Source organism: Xyrauchen texanus, chromosome 26 (assembly GCF_025860055.1).
Source record: "Xyrauchen texanus isolate HMW12.3.18 chromosome 26, RBS_HiC_50CHRs, whole genome shotgun sequence".
Lineage (NCBI taxonomy): Eukaryota > Metazoa > Chordata > Actinopteri > Cypriniformes > Catostomidae > Xyrauchen > Xyrauchen texanus.
Window position 1 is genome coordinate 24,822,706 of NC_068301.1, and position 25,198 is coordinate 24,847,903.

At 44.3% G+C, this 25,198-nt stretch overlaps 1 protein-coding gene across 3 annotated transcripts in view; it reads right to left on the bottom strand.

Moving 5' to 3' along the window:
- LOC127620210 (protein CBFA2T1) overlaps window positions 1-25,198 on the bottom strand; it is a 95,170-nt gene that overhangs the window by 59,888 nt on the left and 10,084 nt on the right. Inside the window, exon 2 of one of the 3 annotated variants that reach the window (XM_052093349.1) lies at window positions 6,329-6,359. The exons of the other annotated variants lie outside the window; for them this stretch is intronic. The gene's annotated coding sequence lies outside the window, so the exon portion shown is untranslated. The remainder of the gene's footprint in view (window positions 1-6,328; window positions 6,360-25,198) is intronic. 3 annotated transcript variants of the gene reach the window in all.

Consider the following 25,198-nt stretch of genomic DNA (forward strand, 5'->3'; position numbering starts at 1 on the left):
AGCGCACCTGAATATAAGCCGCACCCACTGATTTTTAAATAAAATATTATTTTGAACATAAATAAGCCGCACCTGTCTATAAGCCGCAGGTGCCTACCGGTACATTGAAACAAATGAACTTTACTCAGGCTTTAACGAAACACGGCTTGTAACAAAAATAAATAGGCTTTAACGAAACACGGTGTGGCAGCGGGGGCGTGGTCAAGCGCCCGTCCGGAGAGAAAAGCGGTAAGGCGCTTACACCTGAGCTAAATTATGTCTAACACCGGTGTCTAATTTCAGTAAGCATGGGGAGAGCGGCATAAAAAGGCAGCAGCCACAGAGCTGAGAGAGTGACGTCAGTCTAGTGTTGGCGCATAGAAGAATTGAGAAACTTTATAAAATTGATTGTAAACATTGCTGTGGCCATTAAAAGCCTTACCTGGAACGTCAAGTGCCCTGCTGAAAACTGTCACACTGGTGCCCGTGTGACAGTTTTCCCAAGAAGGACACGTGAAGCAGGGCACTTGAAATTAGACACCGGTGTTAGACATAATTTAGCGCGGTGTAAGCGCCCTTACAGCTTTTCTCTCCGGACGGGCGCTTGACCACGCCCGCTGCCACACATGGCTTGTAATAAAACATTTGCAGTAAACAGTAGCCTACCAAGAAAGTCATTGGTCACTATCTTCCTCGTCCTGTGCACTGAAACCACTGAAGTCATCTCCTTCGGTGTCGGAGTTGAATAGCCTCAGATAGTTGTCTTTTTGCACTGAATCAATTCCTCACGCTGCTGTTTCCAACATCTTATCATCGACTCATTAAGACCAAGCTCCCGTGCAGCAGCCAGATCAATCGCCTTCAACTTGAAAGCAGAATCATATGCGTTTCTCCATGTCTTTGCCATGGTGAGGGTGACAAAATTACTACCGTAATCAGAATGATGGGAAGTTTGAGCGCTTCGATTTAATCTAAACAGTAAACAAAAAAGTTGTTTTGACCTTAACCCGTTCAGCAATTTCATTGGTCTAATGAAAGCTTCACGCCGGCAAAAAACTGAGCACGTCACAGAATGTTTTTTTTTTTTTTTTTTATAAAATTTGAAAGCGGGAAAAATCCATATATTAGCCGCGTCATTGTATAAGCCGCGAGGTTCAAAGCGTGGGAAAAAGTTGCGGCTTATAGTCCGGAAATTACGGTAGATAAAATGGTCAAAATGTCCATCCCTAGTTTCCTTTTATACTGATGACTCTCTAACAAAGAAAGATAAAATTAACTTCAAACAGCCATGATATTAAACCAAAATGAGGCAATAAACAGCATGCAACAAAAATTAAACTACAAAACATACAATACAAACCCTAAACTCTGTATACACAGTGTAATATCAATGATAGCAGCCAGACTGGGTGCAATGGTGTTTTGTGTGTGGAATGGAAGCGCATTCACTAACGCTTATAGCGCGCATCTGTGACATTTCCAATGTATAATTTATGAAACGTGTACACAACAATCATAATGGGAATAGGTACCATCATACAGATTGAAGAGTCACAAGTCACAACGATAAAAAAGTCTCAACTTGTAAAATACAACAAACAGATTCGTTTCACTTACAAAGTAGTGTTTTTATCCATCTCAAGTCACTCTGTGAAACTTTTTTCAAGATCTATGATCTGTGTTAGGTTGTTTTGGGGCTTGTTTTAATCACAATGCTTTGTTGCAAGTATTGATGGGCAATGTATTAAGCGAAAATGATTGCCCCCCAAGTAGCATACATACATGTTTTTGTTTATTGCCTCATGAAACATAAACAGAATATGGGAAATGGCATATCATTACTTGTAGCAGATGATCCCAAATTAAAACCAGACCCAAATCAACGTAACAAGGTGCAGAGATGTTAAAATAATCCACACAGAGCATTATGAGCTTGGCTTTCATTCACACAGGCACGTTGTGTGTGCACACTAGCATTGTCGCTTGCTGCGAGTCCCTGCCTGAATGAAAGACACTGCATGCAGTCAGAGATTCTCAGCCTGCAAGCAAATAAACCATAACAAATTATCTGCGAAAATATCAGCGGTAATTCCATTATCGGCAAGATAATAATATTTAGAATTTCCCAGTTATCGAATTGCCATTGGGGCTACATTGAAAAACCCATACAATTTTTTGGCTCCTAAATGTTTCATGTTCTTTCGTTATTTTTTGTTCTGGAACACAGCTCTAAAAAAAAAAAGTAGACCACTAAAACAGACAAATGTAAATCTTAATCGACAGGAGAGAAAAAAAATAACAACAAAAAAACAAAATATACATCAAACTTGCTTTCATTTACACACACTGTGCTGAAACTTAAGAGATCAAAATGCAGAAAGCAGATCAATTAGTCTGCCAGACAGGGCTGCGACTAATGATTATTTTGATAATCGATTAAATCGAACAATTATTACAACAATTATTCGACTATTCTGCGATTATTGCAACAATTAATTATTAGCTCTTAACCGATTATTCAGCTTGTACCCTGACTTATAAGGTTGTATTAAATGTGCTTATATTGTTAGATATAAAAATAAAGAGGACAAAATCATCTTTTAAAAATACCTCTAAAGGGCATTCACTGAATTAAGGGAAAAAACTTTTTATTAAGCTTTATTTAGTTAAGAAATAAACTGCAAATCATCCTATTGTTATCAAGTATTTTTGTCTTGTCTCTTTTTCAAATGAATGTGCCAGATAATTTAAAATTGTCTAAAAATTCTTAAAACAAGATACACATAAAAAAAACTTAAATATAAGTGTATTTTGTATATATATGTATTTTTCACTTGGTTTTAACTTCTGTGAGTTCAGTAAAGACAAAATATACTTATATCCAAGATCTATTCTCTAAAAGCAAGTGTAAATATCTTAAATGCTGCTTCTCAGGTGAATGCATATTTTTTAAAGGATTTTTAGATATTTTAAAATATTTGTATTTTTAATATTATATTCAACATTCTCAGATAATATATATATATATTCTGCAGTAAAGCTGCTAAATAAAATGTACGTTGTTTTAAAGGAGTTTTAGATATTTATATTGGAAAAAAAACACATTTTATTGCAGTGTATAAAGGGGTGAAGACTACCCTCTCTCACCTTTCTGTTCACTTCAATCCATCTTTAACTCACAAAAAAACAGACTCTCTCTTATTAATAAAGCTGCGTATTCTTATTTTCTTCACGATAAGAAATGCACAGTGACAAATATTATGAATCAATAAGTCACGAGCCATCACGTTATAATCTAGCTGCATTAAGCGTCTGTGCTTGAGGGACGATTGCCCCCACATCAGAGTGTGCCTCAGCCGGGTGCAGTTTCAATCTCTCCCACTTAGATCGAGACACTTCAAGCAACTCATAGAAGAGGCGCTGACCGCACAGAGAAATGCCAGTTTTGGAGTTTGTAGTTATTTACATTATCTGCTTCCGTATTATTTGAACTTTAATAAAGCTATAACGCATTAAATATAATGCATTTAAGATGTAACACCGGGGTGTTTCCTTTAAAGAACTTTGACTCTGCTTATTCCCCAACGAGAGTGCTGCTGTATTATTTTGTATTTTTTGCATTATAATGCCCTCATACTTTGCGATCTACATAAGCTGAAGCTGTGAATGTTTGGAGTGCATCTGGACTGTGAGCAGTGTAATTATTCCTCTCCTCAGTCAGGTGCGAGCTGCAGTGCTGCTATCATCATTAGAGTTTAATCTGATCTCATGTTACGTTAAATGAGATCAAATGATTATTCGACAAAGAAACTTTTTGTCATCAATTTTTTATTGTCGACATTGTCAATAATGTCGACTAATCGTTTCAGCCCTACTGCCAAACATTCCAAAGTCAGCGTTTGAAATGAATGGCATTCAGATGCAGATGCCTTTGAACAAGTAAGATCTGCAAGAATGAGGACAGCGGGAGTTAATCAAACTCAAGAAAAGCCTCCAGCTATCCAGCACAACTGCAAATGTAACATTTCAACCAAAATGTTCAGATCTACAAAAATACTTTGCACTGTTTTGCACCTTCACACTAATAGCAAACAATAAAAGAGGATTTGAATGATGTTATTTTTGATATATAACATTATCGTCTGCATTTTCCATGAATGAGGCAATCTGATAACGCCATTATTCCAAACCCCATCAAAAATAAAGTTGGTGATTATGGGCGAACAATCCCAACCTCATCTACGCAGCAAATCCACATATTAAAACATGATAGTTGTATATGATCTTTTGGAATCTTCTGCAATTTAGACCAACTCCTCCCGTTTCATTCCTCCTTTTCCTCTTTCACTTCTTCCTGCTTCTATATTTTGTGGCATCTGGCACAGAGTCTGCATGTCTGTTTAAAAGTTCTGTGCTTCAATCTCTCTCACAGAAACACACTAAATTTTCTCTCTCTCCCTTCTCTTACAGGGCTCCCTGCTCTTCTCCTCCCTTTGGTTTCCTCTGCTGTGTCTAGACCTGGTCCTGCTCAATGCTGATATAGTCTTGGCCTGCAGCCCTACCTATCAATCCTCAACCAGTGGCATCAAAAGGATAGAGGAAGACCCCACCCTGACAAATGCCTGTGAAAAGTTTATTCCATCCCAGTCCTGTTCTCTTTGTTAACATCTCTCTCCTTAAAATCTCAGGATGGACAGGGGCCTTTAGGTCAGCTGTGGCCCCGGCTGGGATAGTTCACCCAAAATGAAGATTCTGTCATCACTTATTCACCCTCATGTTATTCTAAACCCACGTGACTTATGTTCAACAGGAGAAACAACATGAAGGTGACAGAGTGATGACAGCTTTTATTTTTGAGTAAACTATCCCTTTAAAACTCATCTTGGTGCCATCCAATTCTGTCAGATCAATCAGACAGATGGCAAAAACGCGCTGAGGCATATCCAATAATTGCGCAAACTGTGAGTCTAGCATTGGAATTCTGGTCTATTTTCATTCTGTTTCACTGTTATCGACCTTCTGCATTATCCATAATCCACTCTATGGCTTAACTCCATTTTCATCTCATCATGACTGATAGCAAATTCCCAGAGGCCCTCAGGTTGTGTTGGGAAAAAAAAAAAAATCACTTTTGTTTTCATGGCTCTGTATACCACCCCTCCCTCCCCCTGCGATCAACACCCACCTCCGCCTCTCCCCTTCCTCCCCCCTCCCATAATGTGGATAAATAATTGAAAACAAGTGCAGGGATTTGCCAGATTGTAAGCTTCCTTTCATATGTTAATTATTCACAAACAGTTGTTTTGAATAAAGGCATTCTCCTCTCTCTCCTCCTCTTTGGGGTCCAAATCCTGCGTGAAGAGAAATATGGTGCCAATCACAGATAAATCCAACTCTCTGTTTATAGCAATAATCCATCTTGTGCACACACACACATACACACAAATAGATGCCTCAAGCACTCAACTGATGCAGGGGGCCTTTTAAGAGAGTCGTACTTGGTGCAGAGTGATGGGGAGCACCAGACTGGAGCCAAAAGTGAGATCTGAATAAGCATGCTGTGTGCGTGCACGCTCTTTAATGAGCAGAAGACTTTTCCGTTTACGCTGTCATTAAAAGCTATAGCTAGAGGCTGTGCATGACAAGTCATCTCTTTGGCAATAAGTGCTTTGGGAGGCTGCGTCCAAAAGGACTTCCTTGTCAGCGATGAGTGCGATCTTCATCACTTCATATCCAGGATCTCTACAGATGCTATCGTCCAAAATATTTTTTGCAAAAATGCAAACCATTTCTAGCCCGAATTGCTCAGCATGGTTAGCCAACTGTACTCAAATGTGCTGGTGGAACACATGGCGATTCACGATTAGTCACTTGCTCAGTCCGTCCATTTCGTCCAAATCTGATTCTGCAGCCTCATATTGGGAAAAAGAAACCATAACCAGCAAGCACGGATCGATCAGAACTGCATGTTTCTGCAATGAGAACCATTTTATTTAGTTTTATTATAAACTATTATTTATATTGTCAAGCCGGTTCTCGCCTCCTCTTTTCCAATGAACAGTTTTACACTGACTATTTGATAATACATATTTGGCTGGACAATCAAAACGCTTTAAAGCCATTTGTCCCAGTTTCAATGTTGGAGTAGTTAATGCGTTTTGGCTTTGTAGCATACAGATTCTAGCTGCAATTATGTCTTCAGGGGAATGAGATATTTGGAATTATGTGTCTCGGGTGAATGAAACCACGACAAGCTCGAAATCCCTCAACTGAGACAGCATACTACACCGTCCGTCACTGCAACATAATCTTGCCATCCGAGATGGCTTTTACTGCACACATCACTTACCATATCCGACGCACAAACCCCCTTCATTCAACTGTAGCGACATCTCCCATATGGTGCAGGGAGGAGGTGGGGTGGAGAGAGAGACAAAAAGAAAGACAGAAAAAAACATTTAAAATCCCAAAACATAGAATGTTTTTTGTTTCACCATTATGTTTGAACGCAGTGCTGCTATTAATTATTATGTGGACAATTTAATACTGCCAAATAGGAAATAGCAGATTAAGATCATATCTTTGCATCGCTGCCAAAGTGTGCGCCATTCCTGAGCCCCAATTCTCAGAGGAGGGGAATGGCTCATTACAGACGCATCTCCTTTCATGTGCCGAATGAGACGGCTTTATCTGTCTCTCTCTCTCGCTTTCTCTGTTTGCAAGGTATGTATGGAGGTGCAGACAGGGCTGCGCTTTGGGGGATGAGCCATTCTTGTTTCATTTATGCACCCTGAACAGCCTGCGAGCCAGCAATTTGTCCAGTCACCAGGGGAACAATAAAGCCAGACCGAAATAATTTTTAACAGTTATGGAAAAAGTGAAGAGAAGAAGAAAAACAGTCACATCTTTACCCCTGAAAAGTTATTACATTTTGTGAATGGTATGGAATAATGACAAGCATATGTGGAGCGGTAGTCAAGGCTAAGCTAATTGTGCTAGCAGGACTGGGAACCCTTGACACATAATGGAGACTAGTTACAAAAGTATAGCTTACAAAACCAGATGTTGATAAAGACACATAAAGACAGATGGGAGAGCAATTACTGGCACGCACAACTGTCCTGATACAACTTAAAACGTTTCTGACCTTATAAGGCAAGCTGGATTTATAAGCACTGCCATATTTTTGCTCCATGAGACCCCTTCCCATTCGGGGACTGGTCTCAATCCTGCCATAGCCATAGCTGTGCTGTTCACCACAATGTGCAGCTATTTAAAACTATGGCGCTGAAGTGTATTTTGGAAGGAAATAAATCAAAAAGAGACCACAGTGCCATGAAATACCACATGGTGCCATTCCAATCTTTATGTATCCCTTAATAAAGTTGGATACATTGGTCAGCAACATTTCAAAGAGCCAATGGTTCTGCAAAACTGAAAAATGCCAAAAAGCACCACTTTATCTGGAATTATTAAAGAATGGTCCCATTACAAACCTTTAAACATCTTTCAGTCATTATTGCCAATTTTAGTTATCTACTGTTATGTTCAATGGCCGATGCCAGCACCAGTATCTACAGACCAGGGTGGCCAATGACAAAACATATGCTAAAATATAGATATTAGAGGTTGACAATTTATTGTTTTTGCTGATCAATTAAATGAAAACACAAAATTAAATGAAAATTATTTACAAAACATTTACAAAAAATGAAAATGGAATAGTTTATACATTGATGAGGCTGTCGGTACATTGATGTGGGAGGCAACATATCTGTCATTTGCAAAATAGCCAAATATCCAATGATTAAAAATATATTGTTATATCACTAGTTAATTTTATTATCCACCCATGTCCATATTTTTAAATTGCTGGATCTTTAAATAAAGGCAGCAGAGAGAACCTCAGGTCCTTAACAGCTATGCCATGTTCATAAAGGTTAATGATACACAAATACTCTGCACAAATCAAAGTGGCATGGATCACTGGCCGCCTCTCTCAACCACCCCAACTCACACGCTACAGTACTGATCCATAATGATCCACCCTTGCACACCACAAAACACAGAAACAAGTCACGTAATAACCATGAATGCTGCTTCAACTAGCCGTAACCTTACATAGGACCAAGAGAAGATGTGCTCTGATGACCTATTGTAGACTTCTGTATTTAATTTTGGAGGGGGTTGAGAATGTAACTCATAGACTAGAATGAAAAGCAGAGACATGTTGAAGGTCTGTGGCAACTGAGGCAAGTGCCCATCTGTGAGTTCAGTCTCTGGTCATATGTGTGCAGTTGAGCCGTTCTGCTAATGGCGGAAGTCCTTAGTGACCAAGAATGGCTCCTGGCAGTGTGAATTCCTACTCAGCTGATTAAAAAATATGCTCACATTCATATGGAATAAACAGGATCTGAGACAAGGTTCATTCTTACTTTATGTATTCTATGAGGTCTGTATACAAGTATGGATTCTTATCAATGGTACCTCATTTGTCAGGAAATGATCACTGGTGTAACTCGCTTTCCTGCCGTAATTCAGCATTAGTAGTCAACCGATAAATCACTTAGTCCGATAAATCACTTTCTGATATTCTGACTTTTTCAATATTGGCATTGGCCGATACATTTTACCCTTTGAAAGATTTTTTTCTTGAGGGCGCCAAAAATCGCCTGCTTGCCTGTGAAGCAACTGAGACATGTAAACGACCAGTCACGGTTCATTTTGTCGTTATATGCTTTTAACAGTTAAAGGATGGGCAAGGAGGAGGCAGGAACTGGCAACGTAAAGTTCCTGCCCAACGTAAATGGTAAACTCAACATAAAAACAAAAATATACAACACACAAACATGCAGCGCAGCCATGCATGTCTCTCTGTCCCAAACCGGTGTCTCCGGCTGCCCTTTATCCCACTCTCCTGCTGATCAGCTGATTCAGCACCAGCTGTGCTCCATCACAGCCCAGCCATGCCCTCCTCGTCACACTCCTCCCCCGCCACTGGTCTGACTAACTCACCCCATCCAAGATGGAATCAATCTGGGATCCGGAATGCGGTGACCTGCGTAGTGGGGGCCAGAGCCATATAAAGGAGAGTTGCGACAACGGAAGTTCTAAATGCTTGATCGTCACGTGATTAACGTAGACTTCAGATAGTTCCAGGAAGTGCTTTTGCGGTCATTCCAAACTGTTAGAGTAGAGTGACAGAACTGCGATTTCTGGTAATTAGTAGTCAATAAATGCATTTATTTTATATATTTATGTAACACACCGACATATGTATGTAGCATGAGTATGTTGTTACAGCGATGTTGTTTTTTAAAGATCAAATCAGCTAATATTTGAGGATTAGTGTTCAGCTACCGTTATTTGCCTCAACTTATTTCAGGCTAGGGTTTCTGTTGCCTTTTTATGTTACCTCATGTTCATTGTTTTCACTAATCTCATGGTAACTAATGTCATATTTATGACTTTTCAGATAGTACAGAGACAGGCTGGTGACAGGTGATTTCCAGCTCGCACCGCACAATGGGTCAATGAACTATTAACTATTAGCAGCAGTTACGTAAATGTAAAATTTAGTGAAATGAAGCTTATTGTTTACAATTCTTACAATTCTATATATAGTAATATAATTATTTATGTATTATAAATATTATATATCTAATGTATAATTCTTACAATACTTATTCATATACACAATATATTCAGCTTTAAAACAACTTAAGCATACTCGTATGTAAACTGCCGTTCAAAAGTAATGAGGCTGAAAATTCAGCTTGGCATCACAGGAGTAAATTACATTTTAAAATACATTAAAATAGAAAACAGTTATTTTAAATTGTAATAATATATTACTGATATTACTTTTTTGTATTTTTATTCAAATAAATGCAATAACTATTTACAGCAATTCATGAATACATTTCTAATAAATTAAATAGCATGCCAAGCATTTTGTATGTGTCCTTTCTTTCATGTTGTCGTTGCATAGTCTTCACCATGGTTTGCTGTGCTGCATGGGGATGCTCCAATCAGCTCAGAGAAAGGTGTGTGAATGTATGGCTTCCCCACTGACATGGAGAGGAGAAAAAAATTGTTGGCTCAAGTCAGCAGGAGCAATCTAAATATAAATAAAAATTACAACAACAAAAAAATGTGTGAGGTATTTGCAAAGATTTTACAATTAATAGGGTGTTCGTTACTAACTTTATCCAGCTCCAATCCTTGCCTAATCTGTTAGTTATCCGATAACATCCCTTATCTCCTAATTTAATGAGTAATACTCAACTATAAGGTTTTAATTTACAAGTTATTTTTATTTAGATGTACTGATAATATACAGAATAAGATAATATTATTCTTTAAACGTCTCACCTTTTAAAAGTGCGTCGCAAACTGTTTGTTCTGATGCATCTCTACGGTGTTTGCTGCTACTTCCGGGAACTATTGAGAGGCTCCACGAGCCGCCATTGCTGTAAAAAAAAACGTTCCATTGGAGTCAATGGAGTTGTCGCAACTCTCTCTATATATGGCTCTGGTGGGGGCAATTGCAACTTCATTCAGTCTGAGGCTGCATTTCCACTGACGTGGAAGAAAATGTGTGCACACTCACATTCCACTGGAAGGAATTGAAAGCGCTCGCTCACATTGTGCCAGGGAAACATACGATAAGCAAGCCAAACTGCTAGCGTTTTTAGCAACACGCATGTCTAGATGTAGAACACAGGCTAAATATCGGAAATTACTCATAAGCTTATCGTCTATATCATGGAGTTTTTTTATCGCAATAAATACTGATATCGTTTTATCGCCCAGCCCTAATAGTATACATCGTGATACTGGCGGCTGCCACTTTAACTGCAGTTCTCTTATGAGAGGTTCTCTCGTATTGCGTAAGCTAGCTTACGCTACGGGAAAGATTCATCTTTTCTGAGATATTGAAGCCAAAAAATTATCCTTAATTTTTGTATCCATTGTCAGCGCAGTCGCGGCAGCTGCAGACCTTGAGCGAGCTAGCTAGCGAGCTCATAGGTTGCTCTGCGGCAACTGCTGCAGCCTATAGGCGAGCTTGGGCGAACTCGCATCCAATGAGAGGCGTCCGGCGCTCACTGCATCAAAGCCCGCCAAAATGGGCGTGACTAGAGTGCATATAAGCGTAGTTCAGTAGGCTGGAACCCTGATTTTCATCTCTTCAGCGAAGCTCTCCGCATCGCTGACCTGGAAGCCGCGTCGCCGTTTGAGGGGCATCTAGCAAGCGTGGACAGCGCTAGAAGAAGCCGGCCGTCTCAGCCACCTTCAGCCATCCTGCGAGCTACGCCATCCGGCGGCGTATCCTTTTATTCAGCAAGCTAGTTCTCACGAACTATTCACAAAAAGTACTGGCGTCTTTTTCAAGATGCCTCGCTCCACTTGCGCCTCATGTCGCGCCCTTCTCAGCACAGGAGACCGCCACATCATCTGCGCTCTCTGCCTGGGACTGGGGCACGCAGAGCTCGCCCTCACTGAGGCGGATCGCGATTTCTGCGAGGAGCTACCGATGTCGACCCTGCGGGCTCGACTCGAAGCGATCAAAGCAGAAACCGCCCGCGCCTACCTACCCTCAGCAGCGCAGGAAGAAGCGCCCGCTCACAAAGGCTGCGGAAACTGTGGTTGAAGCGACTGCCTCGCCGGAGCCTCTCCCTCGAGCATCGCTTTCACCCTCCCGCCCCCGGGACGCGCGCAGTTGCCGCCCGGCGGCCGCACTGCTGCCATCTCGGATGACGAGCGGAGGATAAGGGCCGCTGTTCCATCATGGCTCGGACAGCGGAGTGGACAGGCTCCCAAGCCTCCTCCTCAGCCCAGGAATCCAGCAGGACCCGCGCCGGGTCGAAGGGAGTTAACACGCCTCCTCACACAGGCCGTCGACCGCCTCGGGCTCAGTGGTCACCGCCCCTGAGCAGGCACCCAACAGACTTCGGCGGCTGCTTTCTTCAAAGCCATCGCCGCTCTACACCCGCGGCCGGGCGCTCCCTTCCTGCGGAATTACATCACGGAGCTTGCAAAGTCGTGGAGCAGCTCCTTTTTCAGCCAGGACCCGTTCACCGTCTCCACCTCTCTCGCGTCGGTGGGCGGCGCCACTGAGAGAGGCTACTCCTCCATCCCCGGTCGAGGACTCGGTAGCAGCACACCTTTGTCCGCCCTCCAGCGAGATGGCGTTCCAAGCCTGTGCTCCCGTCTAAGGCCTGCAGAGCGACTTCCGCCTATGTTGGCGGCGCCTATTCCGCCGCCCGGCCAAGCCGCATCTGCTCTGCACTCAATGGCCGTTTTACAGATCCTACAAGCAGACCTTCTTCGGAGTGGGATGAGAAAGGCAGGCACCCAGAGGCTGTTACTGATCTCTGGCGCGACAGACCTGCGCCCTTGCGCTACCAAAGCTGCAGCCCAAGCTCTAGGGAAGTGCATGGCCTCGCTGACTGTGACCGAGAGACACTTATGGCTAACACTAGCCGACATGGGAGAAGCAGAGGCTCCACGTTCCTCAACGCACGCTCTCTCCAACCGGTCTCTTCGGCTCCGCGGTGAGTGGCATTGTTGACCGCTTCTCAGAAGTCCAGAAAGCCACCCAAGCCATGAACCTCTTCCTGCGGCGTCGCGCTAAGCTCCTCTGCAGGCGCTCACGTGATCAGCCTCCTGCACGAGCCTCTTCACAGCGCCCAGTTCAACAATCTCAGACTTCTCAGCGTCGACAGGGCGGCCGCCCTCGTCAGCGCTCAGACAGCCGCCGCGAGACCGCCGCCCCAGCGGGCCTCGATCTAAGGTAGCGCTGAAACCCGAGCAGCGAAGTCTTCCTAACTGTGTTGAACAAGCGGCGGCTCAGTCCGCCGCGGCGGACCACTGTCAAAGCTTTACCCCTGTCAGTCCCCTTCTCTCAGGCTACTACAGTGGTGAATTTAGCAGCCAACAAGCCGGTGACACTGCCGGCTTGCCTGCACTCAAGCGCCGTTTTCACGGCGACCCAAATAAATCTTGTAAAGAGCAAACATGTCTTATGTGTAGAAAAAGTGCCCACAACCCAGTGTTAGCCCCTACACACAAGCATAACACATCCGTGCCCCTATCAGAGCACGCTCTCATAAAGCGATTCTACGAACGGCTCGGCGTCAGAGTCAATGAAAGCGCCCACAAATGCGTCGTAGCGCCCATTCTCTGCCCGCTCTGTCACACGACCAGCCCTATGTGTAGAAAATGTGCCCACAATCCAGTGTTCACTTCTGCACACAAGCACTGCATGTCTCGTGTCCCCACCAGAGCACGCTCACATAAAGCGATTACTGAACCGCTCGGCGCTAGAGTCAATAAATGCGCCCACAAATGCGTCGCGTGCGCCCATTCTCTGCCGGCTCTGTTACCACGGCCAGCAACCATTCCTCTGTGTGTAAGTCCGTGCCCATGACTATGCTTGCGCATCACGTAACAGATGTGACTCTTTCCCCATTCATTCCAATCGGAAGTCACTCACAAAACAGCCTGTTCATGCTGTCTGCGAGCAATCATGCATGAACACACTAACGCAGCTCACACATTTTGTTCAAGCTCTGTGTGCGACAATCAGAGCGAATTGGCCATTCACCCTCTAGCGTTACGCTTCAAAGCGTGGGAAGCTATTCAGGGATATCCAAGTGGGTGTTAAGCACAATACAACAGGGCTATTTGCTACAGTTCGATCGCCGCCCCCTCGCTTCAGAGCTGGCTCGAAACCACTGTGAACACGGAAGCAGCGTGCATGCTTCGTTCAGAAATAACAAGCCTTCTGTGCAAAGGGCCATAGAAAAAGTGCCACCCTCTCTGAGCGAGTCGGGGCTTTACAGCCGTTATTTTCTTGTTCCCAAGAAAGGCGGCGACCTCAGACCCATATTAGATCTCAGGGTTTTGAACAAGGTGCTTGCAAAAGACCGTTCAAAATGCTTACAATCAGGAAACTCCTCGGCGCATATGCGCCAGGGGACTGGTTTATTTCTCTCGATCTGAAAGATGCATACTTTCAGATTCAGATAAATCCCGTCACAGGCCATTCTTGAGATTCAGCCTGACGGCCAGGTTTATCAATACACCGTCCTTCCGTTCGGCCTGTCCTTAGCACCCCGTACTTTCACGAAGTGCATGGATCGCGGCGCTCGCACCCCTCGCGGAGTCAGGGTTTGCGAATTCTGAACTATTTGGACGACTGGCTGATTATGGCTCAGTCACATATGGAGCTTCTGTCTCACAGAGCAGTTCTCCTCAGCCATCTGAACAGTTTGGGTCTTGCAGTCAATTGGACCAAGAGCTCACTACAGCCCAGTCAGACCATTTCCTTCCTGGGAATAGAACTAGACTCCGTGGCAATGGCGGCTCGCTTATCTACACAGCTGCGCGCCGTGTTCAGCGACTAGCCGCATCTTTTCAGATGAACAGCCTCACGCCTCTGAAGAAATTCCAGAGAGTGCTAGGTTACATGGCCTCAGCCGCAGCAGTACTTCAGCTGGGTTTACTGCACATCGCCGCTTCAGCATTGGCTAAACACCGCAGCGTCTCGCCGGGCTTGGGCCACAGGCCGCCAGCCCATCAAGGTGACTCAGACCTGCATATCAGCTCTGCAGCCCTGGACAGTGGCGAATGGTATCAGCGGGGAGTGACAATGGGAGCTGTATCTCGCCGAAAAGTCATCTCGACAGGCAGCGTCCAACATGGGTTGGGGCGCGGTCTCGCGAGGGCTCTCCGATTTTGGCCTATGGTCAGTTCAGGAAAAGCTCCTTCACATAAATTGTCTGGAAATGATAGCGGTCGAGTACGCGCTGCGTCGCTTTCTCCCGGTCATTCAGGGTCACCGCGTCCTGGTCCGTTCGGACAACAGATCTGTGGTATCCTACCTAAACCGTCAGGGCGGTGTCAGATCCAGGAACCTCTTCCATCTGACAAAGCGCATACTGAGTTGGTCCCAGTGCCACCTTCGCTGAGGGCGACGCGCGTGCCAGGCCACCTGAGCGGCGGCCCGGACAGACTGTCCAGAGACAATATTCCCCAGGGGAATGGTCCCTGCACGCTCAAACAGTCCAGGCGTTATGGCACCTATTCGGCAGAGCAGAGATAGACCTCTTTGCGTCCAAAGAGAACTCTCACTGCCCAATATTTTTCTCGAGCGAGGGCAGCTGGCCCAGGACTGGCCCAGGCGCCCGCTTTACGCCTTCCCTCCGTCTCGCTATTGCCACAGGTAATGCAGAGGATCAGGGAAGCAGCGTCACTCGGTGCTCCTCATAGCCCCACGTTGGGAGAATCAGACATGGTTCCCGGAGCTTACGCAGCTGTCACTGACAGCGCCGTGGCCCATCCCAGTGAGAGTAGATCTCCTCTCTCAAGCTCGCGGCACAATCTGGCATCCCCACCCAGAGCTGGGGCTGCATGCGTGGGTGATCAGCGACTACCCGTCGCTCTGCCAGAAGGAGTAATAAACACCATCATACACGCTACAGCCCCTTCCACGAGAAGACTCTATGCGTCAAAATGGTCTGTGTTCTCAAAATGGTGCACCGACAGAGACCTGGACTCACGGACATGTGGGGTGTCAGTCAGCTGCTCGTATTTCTACAAGAGCTGCTGGATAAGGGCAGATCCCCATCCACGCTCAAAGTGTATGTGGCGGCCGTTGCGGCGTTCGCTGAACCCCTGCACGGCCAGTCATGGGGTAAAAGCGAGCTGGTCATCCGCTTCCTCAGGGAGCTAGAAGGATGAACCCCAGCGCCCCCATCGGTTCCTATCTGGGATCTTTCTATAGTTCTCGAAACTATGAAAGCCCCCTTTCGATCCACTTCAATCCGTGGATTTGAAATACCTTTCACTCAAAACCGTTTTCTGACTGCCCTGTCATCAGTCAAGCGTGTGGGAGACCTTCACGCACTGTCTGTCAGCGCTGCGTGTCTTAAGTTTGGACCAAGTGACTCCAAGGTCATTTTAAAGCCTAGACACGGCTATGTTCCCAAGGTGATCGGTACTCCTTTCAGAGCACAGGTCATTTCCCTATCGGGCTGCCAGCACCGGATAGCGAATGCGGCGCCAATCTCCTTTGCCCGGTCAGAGCACTGAGATTGTATACTGCGCGCTCCGCTGCTTTCAGATGCTCCGAGCAGCTTTTCGTTTCGTTCGGAGGGCGCACAAAGGTCTCGCCGCCTCGAAACAGACACTATCTAGATGGATAGTGGGCGCTATTGCTGCTGCATACGGCGTCAAAAGACCTGCCATGCCCGTTGGGCATTAGGGCTCACTCCACTAGAGGCATGGCATCCTCGTGGGCATGGTCCAGCGGAATTTCCATTCACGACATATGTGTGGCAGCGGGATGGACTTCCCCTCCACCTTTGTCAGATTTTACAATATGGAAGTGCCCGCTCTGCAGTCAAAACTACTAGCGGTTTAATACGCTACAGCTCCCCTGGTGAGCTGCACTGATGGGACACATTCCACACAGACCGGCACCGCCGCTCTGTCGTTCCCGTCCTACTATGTGCTTATGTATTACACAATCAATGACCCGCATTCTTGCCCGGCCAAATATTATTTCCCCCACTCATAAGGGCTCCCCGGGTCCCCCTTAATTCCCTGGGGCTCATACAGTGGATGCTTGGCACGCACGGCGTTGACAATGGGTTCCGTAGCGTAAGCTAGCTTACGCAATACGAGAGAACCTCTCGTAAGAGAACGTATCGGTTACCTAACGTAACCTCGGTTCTCTCTAGATGAGGGAACGAGTATTGCGTAGCCGGCCGTGCTTCGCGCCACGGCGACTTTTCGCTTCAGTCAATGAAAACCAGGGTTCCAGGCTCACGAACTACGCTTATATGCACTCTAGTCACGCCCATTTTGGCGGGCTTTGATGCAGTGAGCGCGCGGACGCCTCTCATTGGATGCGAGTTCAGCCCAAGCTCGTCTATAGGCTGCAGCAGTTGCCGCAGAGCAACCTATGAGCTCGCTAGCTAGCTCGCTCAAGGTCTGCAGCTGCCGCACTGCATTGACAATGGATACAAAAATTAAGGATAATTTTTTGGCTTCAATATCTCAGAAAAGATGAATCTTTCCCGTAGCGTAAGCTAGCTTACGCAATACTCGTTCCCTCATCTAGAGAGAACCGAGGTTACGTTAGGTAACCGATATGTTTTCACCAATATTACATCCAGCAGGTGTCTGCAAGAGCCCAATTAAATTCCTTCTGCTGGACTGTATGCAGGTTTGCCTTTCGCTTTCTCTATCTAGGTGTCTTTCCAAGACTTCACCATTACCTCCCGAGGACCCAAAAGATGGCAAACATTTTAGGTGTTAGAAGGAACAACTGTGGTGCTAAACACCTTTGAGCAGCAGAAATGTGCTCTCCAGGTGCCGCAACTGTGCCGTCTTTTGGGCTGTCCGACTAAACCTCCCACTACACCGCAAAACAGCACAAATGCGCTGTCCAAGCGCCATAACAATGACATCTTTTGGGCCATGTGACAAACTCCCACGACACTGAAAAGCAGCGCAAATGTGCTGTCCAGGTGCCATAATGTCATGTTCTCCCGTTCGGACGCAGTGTGAGCCTACGCAATTTGGCCACAGGTTGTCAGCCGGTGGTCAACCCTGCCTCCTGCGAAACTGGGGGAGATACAAGGGGAGGCGTGGTGAGGGGGATTTCATGTCATTCACTCCGTGGGCTCTCCCATCCAAAACGCAGTATGAGTTCTCCCGTTCGAGTGCAGTGGTGGTACAGTAATCTTAAGAGCCTTTTAACATTTCCTGTTAGCCTTCACATTGGCATTTTTTCGCTCTTGGTTAAAATTAACCCAACACATAATAATTAGAGCTTGATATAACCTCCAAAATATGTTTTTTTCTTTTCTTACAGTTGTGTATAATGTAATGCCATGCGTGCCCCACTTGATACTACCACAGCAATGCCCCACTTGATACTGCCACAGCAGTGCCCCATTTGGTACTGCCGCAGCAGTACCCACCTACACTCGATAATGCCACAGCAATACCCCTTTCATGTTTTGATACTGGCGCAGTAGTGCCCCACATGACAAACGTAATAAAGTTATGTATTCTTAACTAACCATTTGATTTCCTTAGAGCTGTGTATAAATGTAACTGACATGTTTTCATAACTAACATTTTGCTTCCCTTACAGGAGTTTTTTTTATTTTACCTATATTTTTCCAGGAAGCCCCATTAAGATCAAAAATCTCTTTTACAAGAGAGACCTGACCAAGTGGTCTTTAACATATTAAAATGCAACCTATAAACATCAACATGAACTGCTATTTAAACACATGCCTCCTTTACCATATTCTTTATGATGCCCTTAAATTCACCATTGGATATAAATACGTTTAATTTGAGATCTTTCTGTAGATTATTCCATTTCCAAGGAGCATAGTAGGAAAATGCATTTTTCCCCAGATATGTCACAACCCATGCATGGTACATTAAAAAGCAACCACTTGGAAGAGCGTGGTTGGTAATTATCAATGCTGAGGCAGAGAAGGGTACAGAGGTAGGCTGGAGGTTTACCTAGTAAAGCTTTATAGATAAAAATATACCAATACTGTTGTCTGCGATTGATCAATGATGTCCAACTCACTAAATCATAAAGAATACAACGGTGAGTAAGAGACTTTGCATTTGAAATGAAATGTTGAGATGCATGGTAATATATTTACGTATTCCTAACTAATCATTTGCTTCCCCTACAGGGGTTTTTAAATGTAATAATGTCATCTGTGCCCTACTTGATACTGCCGCAACAGTGCCCTGCTCATGCCAAATGTAATAAAGTTATGTATTCCTAACTAACCTTTTGCTTCCCTTGCAGGTGTGTATAAATGTAATGGTTATGTTTTCTTAACTAACATTTTGCTTCCTTACAGGTGTGAACACAGAGTTATTTCTATTTTCTCCACAGGCCCTTTTAATTTTTAAGTTCCATACTTTTATAGAAGTGCATCTACAGCAATGGAAACACTTCAGCGCTCCTACACTATGCCCCCAAATACTCAATCCACTGCCGCAGCAGTACTTTAAACTCTGCTATCGCAGGAGCACCCTGCACTGACATTTCTCCCTAAAACTCAAACTTAACGTCAGAATCAGCACGATCGGTGATTGTTGTAAAATGCTACTGTTGCTAAATTGCGTGAAGCGTTTAATAATAAAAAGAGCGCAAGAGATACCGTTCCCAAGGCGGCGCGCGCTCCGATACAGACCACAACGAGACAAGCAAAGTATAGGCTACTTTGGGTTTCATGTGCGCGTCTAAACGATCAAATATACACAAAAATATGTCAAAACGACCGGCTTGGAGATTCACTTAAACACAGTTTATGTCTTAAATGGACGTAGTTATGGAAATAGTTGGGAGAAAACATGGCGCATCAGGAGTCTATTAGACTCTGTCTTAAAGGGGAAGCTGTCTAATAATGACGATTGAATGCTGACGATTGAGCCATTACTGCGAATCAAACAACAAAAGGCAAAGAGAAAATCACTTACAGCTCTTGAATGAATAACTTCTGCATTAATAAGCATTAATCTATCTATGATAAACTATGCAGTGTTATTTTACAATTGATTACTTTATTAGATTTCTTTTTAGATCACACCTGAACAGTAATGTTAGTAGACCTTCCTGAAATTAAATCACTGTGCCTATATAACGTTTATCTTTGTTTAATATATATATATATATATATATATATATATATATATATATATATAACAAAAAGAACCGTTAAGAATACCGCTGAAGTACCGGATCGATAAGCAGTATCGGTAAGAGTAGTAATACCATTAAAGCCTTAACGATACCCATCCCTAGTTATGCCTGTGCTTCTCTTGGATGCTCTGAATATTGGATTACGTGTCTGGATTGCCCCTTAATTAAAGCTGCATTTGGATCTCAACCTTCGTGTCTTGGAGCAGTTCGTAACACCTGCTTTGTTTATTTAATATATTTGTTATACATTATTTATACAATATGTTTTTACATTATACATTTTTAATTTAAGTGTACAAGTGCAGATTGGTCAAGTGTTCAATAAATGTATTTGTTGAGAAATTTTGTCTATCTTAAGTAATTATTTGTGTTTCAAATAAAAGGTTCAAATAAGAGGTTAAAAACAAGCACATATCGGCCAAATATCGGCCAAAATAAATCGACAGCATTAATCGGCCATCGGCCGACCCGGATTTCAAAAGATCGGCATCGGCCTGAAAAAAAAAACAATATCGGTCAACCTCTAACGCTTACCCTTTATCACTCAAAGATTATATGGGCAGATGAACTCGTAAAATGGAGTTACTAAACGAAAGTTCAGAAGGAGCTGGCTCATCTAATCTGCCAATCAACCTGCAGGCTGCTGAGTAAATAAACCGCTGCTTACCTCACTCTTGTAACAGTGTTTCCGGCATCCCTCCACCACCCCATCTCCTTCCTCAATCTTCTAATAGTTACTGCCCATAGATTCCTAAATATAAAGTAGTCCCATGGGGGGGGTAAATTTAGAACTCGAGTTGAGCCTCTTCCTCGAGCCCCTCCTTTGCGGACAGCAAGCCACATACGTTTACCATTTATCACTCAAAAATTACATGGGCATGCAAACTCATGAATTCTCAATTCGTTTTGCAGCTACAAACACTTTTAATGTGCCAGGGGTGCACCCTCCATTCATCTGTAACAAAAGCTTGCAGCGGACGTTTAACAAAATGACTCTTTTATGCAAAGCCGCATAGAAAATGAAAGGTTCATGCACCCCATCCTACGCTATTCTTTACCTGCTCCCCCATGTCTTCCTCCTCTCAAACACTTTAGCCCTGCCTTGTGAATCACCTCTTATAGACATAATTGACACTGAACATTTATCTCGAAGGCACCTGCTGATCATTCAGCTACAACACAATCTTCTAGTGTGCTACACCATTATTGTCTCACTACAGTGTCTGTGACACTAACTGCCAACAAAGAAAGCCCAAACTACAGCCTCAACACAATTTAAACTAATCCAGAGACAAGAATAAAAGACACACACACACATGCTTAGTCACACAAAATAGTCTATATACTCTATTGAATACCAGGTGTTATTTTCTCTAGCTCTGTAAGAACCTATAGACTCTAAAATGAATGGATGCCATATGGCATTGTGTGCTTTGGAAAATCACTGTGTTACACAATTGTACACTACCTTATTTTTCATTTATTCAGACGGTGTGTGAGATGAGTACAATTTCATTAATCCATCTTGTTCTCACCATCTTTCTGCTTGCTTGCTCGCTCCTCTTCCTGGGAGTTCTAATTGACTGAGCGTGTCAATATGTGTAGTGTATACACAGGGGTCTACTGTCTCTGACTATTGATCCATAGCTCTTGAAGGAGTTAATTACACTCCTCATTACTAGGCCACAAGACTGCACTCCAGTGGGTGCCCTTTTCATAAATACATATCAGAATCCATAAATCACAATTAATGGACTGAACAGATATGGTTGACAGATTCACATTCTGATGAAATGTAACCATCCTTAGTGCATATGTGTGCCATGTAAAATGTTAAAGCAGTTATAGATGTAAATACAGATAGGCATTATGACAGCATAGGTACAGTGCAATGGTAGAGATTTTGCTATACTGTTTATACCATATAGTTGAAATATTATTGTGACTTTCAATGGACAGGACAGCTCTTCGTTTTCACTTTTGCAAAGCTGCAATGTTGGAGCATAATTATAGAATTCAAAATTTGTGTGGTCACAAGTGTTCTTATCTCAAATCTAGCTATTTTAAACTGGCTCCAAATTTGGCTCATCCAATCAGAATAGAAAGTCAGAACATTTTGTTTTCTATTGTTTTATTTAGCTGTTTTTGTACTGACACCAGACTTATCATCATTTAATTGTTATGAATCATATCTTTTAGTTTGCATCCATCAAGTAACAAATAAAAAGTGAATTTAACAGCGTTTCCTGCATCGCTTTCTAGCACAGCTACTGAATTCACAGCAAAATAAATTACCTTGTAAATTAATTTATTCGTAACCTTTCAGTCTATGTTTAATGCAAATGGATAAAAAAGACGTGTACTGCAAAATATTGGCAAGAATTATTTCTATTAAGGGGCTGCACTCAAAAACATTGCAATCATTCTAGTCAGATCCATGAGCAAATCATTCTTTTAAAACCAATTATTTTAACAAATAGTTTAAAAGATGCACTCTTGTGAGCACAACTACACAACCGTAAGGGGTCCAGACATCCACAGTGCGGCGGTGTGGGTATTCTCGTTGCCAAAGCGCTAAATCAAAGTGTAGCTTTTTGACAGGGAATGTCTCGGGTTACTTAACTGTAACCCCTGTTCCCTGATAAAAGCGGAACAAGATGCTGCGATGATTTAGTGCTTTGGGAACAACTTTAGGTGTGACCAGCTGTGAATATGTGTGCAACACATCAATGAAATTGACCAGAATTTATAGCCTCTTCTGGTTACATCATTGGATGCACCTGTAGCAGGGCTATATATAGATGCGTCACAGGTGCATCGTCAGGTATTTTGTCTGAAGAGCAGTCCTGGGGCTTCCCAGTGCGACACTGAAGCGCAGCAGCTCGTTCCTCTTTTATCAGGGAACAGGGGTTAGAGTTAAGTAACCCGAGACATTCCCTGTAAAAAAGCTACACTTTCATTTAGCGCTTTGGCAACGAGAATACCCACACCGCCACACTGTGGATGTCTGGACCCCTTACGGTTGTGTAGTTGTGCTCACAAGAGAGAGAGGTCTCAGACATGAGCTTGTGATGTTGACTTAATCTTATGAATGTATGCGGAGAGGACCAGCCTGCCGCATCACAAACATGCTGCAAAGGGACACCTCTAGCCTTTAGAGGAGGCGACCCCTCTGGTAGAGTGAGCCCTGATACCTACTGGCGAAGCGCGCCTCGTAGGCCAGGGCAATAGCGTCCCTCACCCAATTGGTGGCGGCCGCCCCACTGTTGCGGCCCCCATGGCAAACGAATAGCTGCCCTGACTTACACCACTAGCTAGTGCGGTGGACATAAGTCTGAAGGGCACGGACTGGACAAAGTCCGTGAAGTCTTTCCTGCTCTGGCGTTGTAAACGGCAGGGAGCAGAAGGCTTTGAGATTGACCGGATGTACAGTCAAGAAAAGAACCTTAGGCAGGTAGTCAGGATGAGGGTGCATAATTGCTTTAGCCATTCCTGGGGCAAAATCTAAGCAGGTTGGCAAGACAGACAGAGCCTGTAGATCCCCAATTCTTTTTAGAGAAGTTATTGCTATAAGAAAAACCATCTTGAGAGTCAGAAGTTTATCAGACGCTGACTCTAGAGGTTCAAAGGGGGTCTCAACCAGACCCTCAAGGACTATTGCTAAGTCCCATGAAGGGATCCTGGTCCTAGCAGGAGGTCTCAGTCGCATGGCTCCAAGAACAAAGCGAGCGAGCAGAGGATGTCTCCCCAACGGCACCCCGTCAATCAAGGCATGGCAAGCCGATAGAGCGGCCACGTAAACCCTGAGAGTGGCGGGGCACATGCCTGCTGACAATTTTTCCTGCAGAAAGTCCAGAACTGAAGCAATCTGGCAGTTAACTGAATTTGCATTATGTGCACTGCACCATCTTTCAAAGACACCCCATTTTTTGTATAACTTCTTCTTGTAGAGGGATTCCTAGCATTTAGAATGGTCTGAATAACTTCAGGTGAAAGCCCAGTGTCCCTCAGTTGGTCCCCTTCAGGGGTCAAACATGAAGGTTCCACAGCTCGGGATTAAATATTGTCCCCTGCACCTGAGACAGAAGGTCCCTCCTGTCCGGAATCGCCCAAGGCTAGCCGTCGAAGAGAGACATTATCTCCGAGAACCATACCCTGTTTGGCCAGCGTGGCGCTATCAGTAAGAGGCAAGATCCTTGCTGGCAAACTCTGGTCAAGACTCCCAGGAGCAAAGAACAGGGGGAAAGTAAGGAGCTGGGGTCTGAACCACATAGAAAGGGTACGAAGCGAGCGGCGCGTAACCCTTATTAGCCTTAGGGGACTGGCCCTTGGATGAAATCCCCTGGCTTTGAGCCACAACTGAAACAGATGCTATGAGACCTAGTTTTCGTTGATACTGACAAACAGTGCAACCTTGGACTAGCCTGACTTTGCTCAGGGTGTTCTGAATGGACACGATTCGAGCCAGAGACAATTGTGCCAACATCGTGATCGAATTCCATACAATGCCCAGAGTGGGAGAGAGAACGCTCTTTTTGACGTTTAGTCTCAGACCCAGAGAAACCAGATGAGCTAAGACGATATTCCTATGGTGAATCGACTGTGCTAGTATCAGCCAGTCGTCTATGTAATTCAGAATGCGGATTCCCTGGAGTCGCAAAGGAGCCAGTGCTGCATCCATGCATTTCGTGAATACGCGGGGTGATAGAGCTAGGCCGAATGGAAGAACCCGATATTGGAAGGCTTCGCCCGTGAAAGCGAACCTCAGGAACTTCCTGTGTTGCGGCAGAATTTATATATGAAAGTATGCGTCCATGAGATTGATCGTGACCAACCAATCGTGATGTTGGATTTGGGACATGACCGTCTTGATAGATAGCATCTTCAACTTGAATGCCCCGACCGAGCAATTCAAGCCTCGAAGATCTAAGATCGGACACAACCCCCCACCCTTCTTGGGAACCAGGAAGTATCTGCTGTAATAACCTGACTCTTTCTCTGAAAGGGGAACATGTTCTATGGCCCCTTTGGCCAAGAGATTTCAGTTTTTTCCACAGTAGAAATGCTTGCTCCAGTTTCACGGTCGTGGAAACCATGCCGTTGAAACGCAGAGGACTGCGAACAAATTAAATTCTGTAGCCTTTTTCTACTGTTCTTAGGACCCACATAGAAATACCTGGCAGAGGTTTCCATGCTGCCAGGTTCTCTGAGATGGGTATTCATTTTGACACTTCCTGTTGAGGGGATGTCAAGTGTTCCGTGTCCTGGACTAAGGCAGGAAAAAACGGTACACCCAATGTTTTGCTGGAAGCCTCTAACTCCCGAAACACCAGAGGTGGCGGGAATGGAGAGGTTTCGTGGGGGTATCGGGAGGGTCAAAGTGGATGATACACGCACCCCGTCCCAAGGGGGCTACCCCCACAAGGCTGGGCGCAAGACCGTGAGGGATTTTTCCTCTTAGAA